Here is a 12,042-nt window from a genome sequence, read left to right as displayed (position 1 = left end):
TCAAAATATGGCAATAAAATATTAAACTTGAGACTTGCTATTTTTGTGCATGGATGTCTGTCATTGGTTATGATAGATTTCCAAGCTCCCTACCAAGTTAATATTTTAGGAGGGGGTAGGGGAGGATGCTTATGATAAGTTATGGACTTAAATATTTTTCCTGGATAAAATTTGTAATAAATTAGGCCCTGCCTGTAAACTTTACATATACTAGCAATTACTCTCTTTTAAAAAAGTGGGGGGAAAACAGCCAAGCACATTGTTTAATTGACCTGGACTAAAAGGCAGCCTCGGATTTTGGATACTACCTTTGGAAAAAAGCCTGCGACTGATTCGGCACATAAATCCTAAGAACTTGGACTTAGAGGGAGAGTGAGCAGTTCTGATGGAAGATGCAGTTTATTTGCATTACAAATGGGAGGTATGGGATGGGTAAAATGTATTAAATGAGCATCCGAAGCCACACAAGGATGGAGTTTCATTATTCCTGTAAATGGAATTAGCCTGCAGCAACAGAATGGACTATTCAGGTTATTTTAGTGAAAATAGAGTTCCATTTGCCCGTGGAGCAAGGTGCAGTGTGTCTCAAATCGGGCATGCCCAGAGCACTTGTGTGGGCGTGCTGAAGGGGGCAGGAGACCGTGGCATTGGGTGTTGGGGCGGGGGGGAGGGGGACCGCAGTGCCTGTGAAATGTTGCAGCCTCTTAGATGGGGATGTTGGGACTGGAGGTGTTTCCCTAATGTGTCCCAAGGAAGATTAGTTTTGTGGGATATTTATAGGTGCTACCTGGGGCGGAAATCCTGAGAACTTTTCCGGTTACGTTAACTTGGGAAAAGCTTGCTTAAACAGCATTAGATTGGGTTCTTCAGGATTTGCACAACGTTTAATACAAAAAGTGAAGTGTAAAGTTTCAAGAAGCAGCAGTATAGCTCGCGGCTGCCCGAGGTGCAGAGCTGGTTAGCATCTGAGTACTTTCACTTAACTGTGCCGATGTTTTCATATCTTCAAAATGGAAATTGCTAGGATCCAACCAACAAAAAATGGCAGTTTCACCTGATTCAGCCCAGTTCTGTTAGCCCACTGTGTATGTGTGTTGTGATGCCCAGCTTACAAGATTGTTGGGAGAATGACACAGGGTTTTGGGTGTAAAGCTCTTCATGCTCACAGCAGCAAGCATTCGTGGACTGGTGGTGTGTGGACTCTGGGGCCAAACAGAGTGACCAGGCAGCCCTAGTCTCTAGCAGTAGCCACAAGGATGGCTGTGGTTTCCAGGGAGGGTTTCTAGAGAGCTGGGGTCGCCATGCTTTCTATAAAGAACCTCGTAGTAAATATTTTAGGCTTTGTGGGCCAGAAGGTCTCTATGGCAACGACTCAGTTCTGCTGTCGTAGTGGGAAAACAGCCGTATGCAAGAAGATGGGTGTGGCTGTGTTCCAGTAAAACTTTATTTATAAAAATCAGGCGATGGTCTGTATTTGGCCCCCGATCTACAGTTTTCTGACCCTGACTTTAGGCAAAGGAAAGCAGTGAGTTGTGAAGATAAGACTGAATTGGGTGCTTGGAGACCTATGTTTTGTTTCTGAATCTGCTACTGCCTGTCAGGTTGACTTCTTTGAGCCTTACCTGGTTTATCAAGTGATTTTGTATTTTCTTCCCTAATAGTCATAAACAAAGGAGATCATGGGAGGAGAAGCCAGAAACCTGTGCACTAAAACCTGTGCAGTAGTTTTCTAGGGCTGTTATCGATTCACTTATTCATTTGTCCAGAAGTTCTTTTTTAGCACCCTCAATGGACCAGGGCTTTGTGGAGATGTTTGCGAATGAGATATTGCCCTTACCCATACAGAGCACGTGTTCTCTTGGGCTATTTATTTTTAGAGTGTAGTTATGATTTAAATGGAAAATGGTGCTATAAGAAGTATTGACTCTTCACTTGTTACAGAAAATCCTTTGTCCTGAGAAGAACAGAGCAAGGTAAATGAGAAAGTGAGTTCTTCAACTATAGTGTTAGTCTAGAGAAGGGACTGGCTTTTCCCAAGATACTGACTGAATGGGACTTAGGATGAAGTCAGGCTTAGTTGGTATTTGAGCTCTAGCTGCAGTCTTGTGTATAAGAATACTATATTCTGTTTATATAGCAGACTCTGCCTCTAGCCACAGATGTTTCCGGCACCTGGTTAATTTATCCCGGAAAGGCCAATGCTCATTAAGGCTCCCGAGTCCCAGAGCTAAGTTTTATGGGTAGGGAAACTGAGGTACTGAAATTGGTTATGGGATTGGCTCAGATCACAATTCGCTGGATGTAGGACTCTGGCCAACACAACTGGCGGGTCCTAGGAATGGGACCAAGGTCTCCCTCCCTGGGACTCCCTGACTCTCAAGAACTGCTGAGGCTTCTCAGACCCCCGTCTCCAATTAGGCTTAAGAAATATTAGAGGGACTAGAGACCCTGCCGGGAGAGAACCCGTTTTGACAAAGACAGGCTTGAATCAGGAAACCAGATGTTGCTTCAGGCCGCAAGAGCCCCGGCACCATCAGAGCCGTGAGTCCCGGGCTGCAGTCTGTCAGGGACAAGTGGACGTGCAGAAACGGGGTCTCTCTTCTTCCTTCGGCTAGCTGGTTTCTAATGTCCCTTGAGTGGCCCATATCGAGGTTGCCTCTCAGTGGAGACAGATCCTGAAACCAAAGCAGATTCCTGCCTAGATGGCTGTGATATCATTTGTCACACTCAGTCTCACAAAGCCCATCCTGAGGTGGAGCAAAATATCCCACCATTTCGCCCCAGTCTGTGGTGGTGGTCGTCAACCAGGAGGGCACGTCAGAACCTCCCGAAGGGGCCCTGGGATGGGGGGCGGGGGAGTTGGGAGTATACGGTATAGTTTAAACAAGCTTGTGTAATAGTATAGTTTAATTTTGTACATTGGACATTATAAGAAGAATCTGTTGGTTTTGTGATTTGCCCATTTGGCATTTACCTCAGTGAACTACCAAAAGTGAAGCTCATTCAAAAGTTTTTGGCCACTTGGGATAACCAGTCGTTCTAAAAATTGTTGGGAGACTGGGATATTTTAATGTTTATTAAGAGGGAAAAAAAGAAGAAGAAGAAGACTGAAATAAAAATAGACTCTTTTCTAGTTGCCTGGTTGAAACAACAGTCCAGAACTGGGGATCGTGGCCACAGTCACAGCAATAGCGTGAAGACGAAAAATGATGAGATGCCATGTCTTGAAAGGGCTGTTCCAGCTTTCAGCAGGGACAAGAGTGGTTAGTGAGTGGGCCTTGCGTTGTGTTTGGAAAGCCTGCTGCTCTGCGTTGGCAGACCTGGTGAGAGCAGGGAGTGTCAGAGCAGGTCTGTTGCTAAGACCTCAGGTCTCCGAAACTGAACTCCAGCAAGGAGGTTAGAGATGTTCCTGGGTGACCGAGGTCCAAGTGAAGCAGAGCCTTACCAACTGAGGATGGAGAGGTCCCATGTAGCACCTAGTGCTGTTCACAAGTTTTTTTTTTTTTTTTTTTTTTTTTTTTACTTTGAAAGGTTAGCAGGAGGTGGAGAACTCCTATTTACATACAATAGTTTAAAGCCACCAAGACTTGGGGTTTGTTGTCATGACAGCAAAACTTAAGCTGTTCTGATTTACTAATCCTCAGTTTTCTCATCTGCAAAATGGGAGTAAGAGGAATCTCATATGGCTGTTGTGAGACTTCAATGGATTAATGTTTACAAATTGTGTAGTCAGGGCCTTCTGTGTACAGGAGGCTCAATAAAAGGTAGCCATGTTGATACTGTGCTGATACCATGTTACAGTGTCGAAAACAGCTTTTTCTTTCAGCCATTGGTATGGTCACTTGCGAAAGCTCTAAAGAAGGGGACATTTTATATCGATTCCGTAGGGCGTTGAATTCCCAGGGGAAGAGTTAGATTTGCTCTAATTAACCCACACTCTCTCAACCAGGCTTCACCATGTCTGCAAGCATATATTCCCTTTATCCATCTTAACTGAGGACCTCTTCCACACCAGGCCTTGTGATGGGCCCAGGAAAAACTGGGGGAATAAGTGGGAATTACTGCCTGCATCACTGTGAGTCCTCTGGGTGCTCAGGGAAGCAGATGCCCTTTGAGAGAAGCAGGGGCGGGACGGGGAGGGACGCAGAGAGCCTGCAGAGAGCCCTGTGAAGGAGAGAGAGCAGGAAGGAACATGGGTAGAAGAGGCCCAGACGGCTGCCCAGTTCTAAGACCGTTTTGGCCTGGCAGTGGAGTCCCGCATGTGGCAGGAACGACCTGCTTCCCGTGCTTGCTAAGTCAGTGGCTGGGGGTAGCCCGCGGGAAGGGAGGCCGTGGCACACCTTGGCCAATTTGAAGCACAGCAGCTGGGGCCGTGGGAGACCTGAGGGGCCCATTTTTAGGGCTGCCCCACTGTCTTCATGGACTTTATAGTTTGGAGGGGGAGACAGGCCTTAAATAGTCGCAGAAACAATGCATGATTTGCAATTGTGCTTAGAGCCATGGAAGAGAAGCCCAGGAGACCATGAGATGGTTTCACAGAGAGCCTGGTCTTATGAAAGGTTGGGAGGACTTCCTGGAGGAAGGGGTTTCCTGGGGCTGAGGTTAGAAAGACAAGCAGAAGTTGGCCAGGTGAAGAGGGGCTGGAGACAGATTCCAGAGAGAGTAAGAGGCATTCTAGGAAGACAATAGAAATGATAATTGACAAACTGTCCTAGAAATTCTGGGGGCTTAAAAAAGGATCATTTCTCTGCTTTCCTAATGTTCTTTCCTTTGGGTGGCATTTTTTCCTGGGAAAAAGAACAGTCCCCTTCCCCACCCAGCAAACATGGTTGTTATATACGTACAATATCTCAGAAGTCTGGGTTTATCCACTTCTTGGGGGACTGGGACATGCTGGCCTTACGGATGAGGAATTTACCACGCCGCTGTTAGCAAGAAGCTCTCGTTGTTGAGGAGAGACCCCAGTCCTCTCCCCTGTACTGAAAAATGATGAAGTGCAGAAATAGGTTATAAAATGAGTCCTGTGAGTGTGTCTCAAGGACACAATATGTCACTTTAATGTTTGACGACGGACGGCAAGAGTCTAAGCATGAGGTTGATGGTGTCCTGTCCACCCGACCCCACGCGGCCTCCCAGCCACAGGCTCTGTCGGGTCCTCCCTGTGTGGGGGGCTCTGCACAGGTCACGGAGGTGATAGAGGGTGGCTCGTGTGCACCAACCCAGGTTCACGCAGGCGGGTGTTTGTGAGAGGGGCCGGGAGAGGCGGAGATCTCCCGACTTTGCTGTGAGCCCTTCTCTGACAGCCATGGCTTTTCTTGAGCCCTAGAAAGCTTAGCTGATTTCTAAAATTGGCTGGTTCTCTTAAAATTCTGTTTCCTTCACCTAAACACCCCATCCAGACCCTCTGACCTGGATGTCAAAGACTCTGGTCCTAAGAGAGTCCCAGATGATTCCGGGCCCTTCGGGACAGGAGGTCCGACCTTGAGTCCTCACACTCAAGGTGTGTGCCCTGTGCCCCTGCGGGGGACTGTTGTCTTTTCCTCTCTTGCCTTAAATATATTAGCAATCTGGATAAACTCAGCAGCCTTCTCTTGTAGGACACTAACATTTTTAATATCACTTAAAAGACATCAGCTCTGTGTGACGAAGCATTCGGTTCGGTTTTCCGCCCACCCGTGCACCTGAGGAATGATCCTTACTAGATCAGAACCTGTCTCGGGCCGTGCTAGCGACTAGTGCGTTGTCCGCTCTCGCCGGTGAGAGAGGCCCACTCCCTCCCACGCAGCCTCCAGGGCGCGTCTCCAAGGCTGCGCGCCTCTTGGTGCATCTGCTGTTGCTTTCCCGGGGCCTGAGGAGCCGCTGACAGTGATTGGCAGGAGAGTGTTTCCAAGAATATTTTAAAAAAGAAAAAAGAATGAAGGGGAAGAGGAAAGAAAGGGAGAAAAGCACTGCAAGTAAGAGAGAGGGAGAGAGAAGTTTTGTTGAAGAATGACAGGGACCAAGTCGGCCTCTGCCTGCTGCGTGTGACTGACTGGCCAGACCAGGACGCCGGCCTTCTGAGTTACACGCTGCCGGCTGGCGCTCGCTGCATCACCTATTTGACACCCGCATTTGGAACAGAGAAAGTCTGTATTTAAAGTGCTGACTGCGGGGTTTCTGGCTTGCATTTTCTCAGTCCCTGCTTGGTTTCGAAGCACAAGAATCTGGGGCTTGAAAGGGGGCAGGGGGTGGGCATGGGGATGCCTGCGTTGCTGTGGCGTGCCCCGCCATGGGAATGGTGGCTTAGACACAGTCTAGATCCAGAATGGGTGGGAAGGCCAGCTCTCCCCTCTGCTCACTTTGGTGTCTCTTTTCTCCCTCCCGCTACCATTCCTTCTGGGAGAGAAGTCTCAGCTAGTGTCTATACAGCATTAGAGAAGCCGTGGAAAATGGAAGCCCCACAGAATAATTCTCCAGGTGGTATAGGTAGATGCCTTTTATGACATGACCTTTCTGAGATGGAGCCTTCAAAATGGCCCTCCTCCTGCTGAAGACATTGTGTTGTCTTCCCCACTGCCGCCTGGATACGCCCCACTTTGAGCTCTGACATTGCCCCCTGCAATCTGAGGTGCAGGGAACACGTGAACTGCCCCCCTGTGGTGCCATTCACCATCCTCTGGTGCCGCCCCCCTCACCACATGTGCCATATGAGGGCTTGAGCGGGGTCCAACCAGCGGAATCAGAGCTCTGTGGGTTCTAACAACAGGAGGCGTTGAATACAGGGAATTCATCAGGTAAAGAGGGCTGAGGCACCAACAGGGCATGACATGGCTCTCAAGAGATTCGCAAACAGAAAGGGACTAAGGTCACAGATGGGGCCTTGGTCACCTGGCAGAGGTCGGGACCACGTAAGTAAGCCTGTCCAGCTGAAGTCTTTGATGGGACAGAGCTGCCTGAGTCAGGGAAGGGGAGAGAGAGAGAGAGAGAGAGAGAGAGAGAGATTGATTCTGGCTTTTTCTTTCTTCCTGTGTCAATTAGCTCAGGTTGCCATAACAGAATATCACAGACAAGGTGGCTTACACAACACATGTTTATTTTCTCACAGTGCTAGAGATTGGATGTCCAAGACCACATGGCCTTTCCCCCGTGTGTGCACAGAGAGAGACAGAGAGAGAATGAATGCTCTGGTGTTTCTAACTCCTATAAGAACACCAGTCCTTTCAGATTAAGGCCTCACTGCTCTATCTTAAGGTCCTATCTCCAGATACAATCACACTGGGGGTTAGGGCTTCAACGTCTGAATTTTGAGGGGAACACTCCAGTCCATAACACTTCCTGTCTCCTCCCAGGACCTCCCATGGGTCAAACCAATGGTTGATACAGGAAGCTAGGAAATGGAGCCTCCAGAGGTCAGGATCTGTGTGATAAAGATAAAGCATGGGGTCATTGTTGGGTGGAGTTGCATTGGGTACGTGTGTACAAGAGTGTGTTCATGTTCACAATTGGCCTTCTGCTAGAAGGGGCAGTGGGGAAATGGACAGTGGTTGGGCAACCAAAAGTGTCCACCTCAGAATGATGCTGAGTCTCTTTCTGTCTTTGGAACTAACCATGTTTCTTGAATGTTCATGTTTTCTCTTGGCCTGTGGCCCTCTCCACCCCCTTTTCCTCTTTCCCATCCTTTTGCCTGGCTGAGTTCTCGTCAATGCCATCATATCTGTAGGTTAGTTTCTTTCGTTTTAACTGCCAGGCACTGTTTTAGGCTCTGATGACATAGAGCCAGCCAAGTACCTACCTTCATGGAACTTACATTCCAGCTGGGGAGATAGGGGTCAACAATAAATCAATGAGCAAATAATAGTACTGCAGGTAGGGATGTAAAAAAGTGCAGAAAGTAAATCAAGGAGGGGAAGATAGCGAGTGCCAGAGGAGCGGGTGGTCTGTCTGTATTTTATGCTAGTTTGGCCCAAAGGCCTCAGAAATAAGTAGTGTCTAGGCAGAGATTTTAAGGACAGGAGTCATGGTGGTTGCTGCACACCGAATACTGGCCCCCCAAATGTGTCCACATCCCAATCGCCACAACCTGTGACTATTACCTTACATCATAAAGGGACTTTGCAGATGTGATTAGATGAAAGATTTGAGACGGTCAGATTATTTTGGATTCTCTTTGATGGACCCAGGGTCATCACAAGAGTGTTTATAAGAGGAAAACCAAAAGAGTCAGAGTCAGAGGTAGGACATGTGACCAAAGTAAGAAGTTGAAGTGATGTGAGGACCAGCCAGGAGTCAAGGACTATAGATGGCCGCTAGGGGCTGGTAAAGCGACTATAGGAAGCCCATACCCAGGTAATGGGGGAGGATATTTCAGACAGAGGAATAGCTGGTATAAATATTACATAGTAGGAGCTGCTTAGTACGTTGATTCCATTTACCGAGCATGTATATGATTGGCACTTTTTGCCTCTCTCCACACTCAACACCCAGGGCTTACCTCACTATTAAAATTGCTTATTGGTTTGTGTTTCACCCCCTTTGACTATAAACCCCTTGATAGCAGGGACCTAGAGGTTTTCATTGCTTTGCCCCCGGTGCAGAATAAATAGCTTAACAAAATGCTGTGTCTTAGAAGTTGAAGACTCTCTAGGAAACTCCATCTCTATATATAAACTCATGGGACCACGTGATGGCCTGTAGAGTGGTCTTATGGGGTATTTGTCTGCCTAGTGCCAATCTGGATTATGGACTGGGCAAAGGAAGGTGTGATGGCGGGCACAGATGGACTGTCCTCCTGGTTTTGCGAGAACAGGTATTGATGTAATTGATCAGGCTCCCTCGTCATCCATGACGCAGGAGGGCCTGTCCTTTGCGCGGAGGGTCTTGGTGAGGGTCACTCATTAACGGTGATGGGATCAAGAGATCACTGTTGTGGTTAGGGGAGACCTAGGTCCTCACGGTCACCACCTCATTAAAGAATCTGCTGCTTAGTTCCTGTGTAGTCCTTACCGAGCCCAGCTGCCATGGTAACTGGGAAGTTACCAGAAGCCTTCTGCAGGTCTGAGGACGCACTTTCCTGCCGCGCATCTCCCTGGGGTGGTCTCTGGCTCTTGTCTACCTCCCAGCTCGAGCACAAGCCTCAGCAGCTGGGGAGAGGCGGCTTTCATCAGAACCCTTGGAAGCTGTTCAGGGGGCTTATACGCTGATTTTTAGGCTGTCTGCTCACCAGCGTCTTCATTATTTCACACTCCAAATACTTGAAACTGCCACTGGGTCACCCTCAGCTCCCTGCAATTAACCGTTGGCTTTGAAAATCCAGCTGTGCTCAGCATTTCACTGATGATTACAGATGCAAGGAAGGAGGTCGAGGCTCTCAAGTCAGACAGTTGTTGCCGGAGGAGGGAGGAAAGGAAGGCGTCAGAAGGAAGAGGAGAGTCCGGGTGTGCTGGCAGGGGACAGCCGAGTGCTGGGCAAGAGAGAGAAGGTGCACAGCTGTAGAGGCAGACAGGGATGGCCTGAGCCCTGGTCATTAGGACAGGACAGGACAGGCAAGAAAGGGCTCACGGGGAAAGGGAGGGGCTGTGAGAACTGGGAGAAGGTAGGCCTGTGTGCACGTGTGCACATGGGTGTGTGTGTTGGGGGGGCACTTAGGGGTGCAGAAAGGTCGAGGGGATGTTTCTGGAGCACCAGAGCCAGAGCAAGGGCCTCTCCCTTTGTTAACTCTATTAGACTTCGCCTCCAATGTGTATGTGCTCGGCATTGTTCCTCTCATTTTTATACACAAGAAAATGAAGGCGCACAGCTGGCCAAGGTGGTGCAGGGCCAGCTAAACCTGACGGTAGAGCCTGGGCCACTCTACTGTTTAGCAGAAATTAGAAAGATGACTGACCAAAGTCGGGCAGTGGATCGGCCTGTTGGGGTTTCGGAGCTCTGAATAGTCTATGCTCCAGTGCATAGTCATGCTCCAGTGACGAATGACCCCGTCACAGGAGCCAGTGGCTTCTCTTGTCGTCACGCTTCGTGTTCCTTGTGGGCGGCATCACTCCATGACCCAGGCTGATGGGACAGCTTTGACCTTGAAAGTTGTGTTGCTTGTACGGGGAACTCTAAGCTGGCTTTTCTGCTTGGAAATGTCACACATCAATAATCTCTTCCTCCCCAGGTTGTTGAGGATCAAGGGCGATGTTACATACACAACAGTCGATAAATGGTATGTTGCTTCCCCTCCTCCCGAATCAGAGCTCTACTTTTCTCAATTTTCAGAACAGATATTCAATATGGATAAAACTGTTAAGAGAAATGATCTAGTTATGAACTGGAGCTCTGTTCCATTAAAAACAAAACAAAACTTTTTAAAAAATAACCACAAGGTGGGGTGCCTGGGTGGCTTCGTCAGTTCAGTGTCTAACTCTTGGTTTCAGCTGGGGTCACAGTCTCAGGGTCGTGGGATCCATTCCACATCGGGCTCCATGCTCAGCAGGGCATCTGCTGGACATTCTGTCCCTCTCCTTCTCCCTCTACCCGTCCTCCTGCTCTCTCTCTCTCTCTCTCTCTCACTGTCTCTCAAATAGATAAATAAATCTTTAAAGAAAAAAACACACAAGGTGAAAATAAACTCTTAACGTTTCTTCATTGCACCTTTCCTTAGTTACAGGTTTGCTTAGCTGGAATGCTGTCAGCTGTGCCCAAGTGTTTTTCAGCAAAAAGAATTGAGGATTATATAGTTCCTTGGTGCAGAGTTATTTCATTTGTATTTTGGAGCAGACATGGTGGGAGAATGTTTAAGCTGTTATTGGGATGTGGTTGAAAAACCATTGGTCCCAAGCAGAATAATTATGTGTCAAAACTTCCTTTGAAAATGAATTAGATGAGGGTTTCCCTACATGGGTTCCACGTAAGGTAATCTGTAGGTATTAGGCCCATCTGTAGGTGTGGCGTGACACTGTGGGGGGGGAACATGGCGTCATTCTTTGCTCCTCCCCAAGCATGTCCTTTGCAATGTGACTTGGCAGCTTCTCCCATCAAGAGATGAGATGTATTTTTCCTCCTTTGCTTTGGTCCCTAAGAATGGAGAAATGACATTGTCCCACTCCTGAATTACGTCTCAAGAGTAGACCTTGCACACTCCCACTTGCTCTACGGAACCCTGCCCAACCACCGGCACTCGCTTGCCAGGAGATGAGAGACCATATGGAACAAAGGGAAGTTGTTCCCACCAAGGTCATCCTAGAGCAGTCAGCCACCTGCCCACCTGGCAGGTAACCCAGACTCATGAACAAGCTCAGCTGAGACAGGAACTGTTCACGTGAGCCCAGCCCAAATTATTAATGTGCAGATTCATCCACCAAATCAATAGTTATTGTTTAAAAATCTCACTTCGGGGATGCTATGTTATGCATCAAAAGCTAACTGGCATTCAAGGGAAGAAGAGTTCCCTGGACAAGTAAAATGCTGGATTAGATAAAGCAAAACCTATTTCTTTTCTCTAACCCTTTTCATGGGCTTTTTATGCTAACCTGTACTGAGAATTTCCAGGATGTTTATAAATATGTTTTCCATGGAAAAATCTATCTTTCCACCATGTTCATGTATTTGGATTTCAGGAAATATTTGGGGGAGTGTAGATTTTAAAAATACATTTGGTTCATAGAAGGCTTTTAATCTTTTTTTATTTAGTTATCAATATTTAAAAATCAGGAACGAGACAAAACTCCCAGCTCTCTGAGGGCAGAGATCATCTGTATACTGCCACATTCCTAGTTTCTAAAATCCAGCATGCAGTAATTGCTCAGTAAATACTGAGTAAAATAGAGAGTGTGAGGAAAATGGGACTGTGAACAAAGGCAAAAAAAATCACTGGCGTTTGCTGGGAAGGGCTGTATGCCCCGGGACAGAGGACCGCTACTCAATCACAAGTTGCTAACCAGTACAGATGTATGCTAAAAATTTTTTCCAGCTTTACTGAGGTATAATTGACAAAGTTGTAAGCTATTTAAAGCATACATTGTGGTGATTTGATATACATATATATTATAAAAGGATTCCCTCCCTCTAGTTAAGTAACCCATC

Source organism: Mustela putorius, unplaced genomic scaffold (genome assembly GCF_011764305.1).
Source record: "Mustela putorius furo isolate JIRA1106 unplaced genomic scaffold, ASM1176430v1.1 tig00000228_pilon_pilon_pilon, whole genome shotgun sequence".
Lineage (NCBI taxonomy): Eukaryota > Metazoa > Chordata > Mammalia > Carnivora > Mustelidae > Mustela > Mustela putorius.
Note: the sequence above shows the minus strand (reverse complement) of the source record.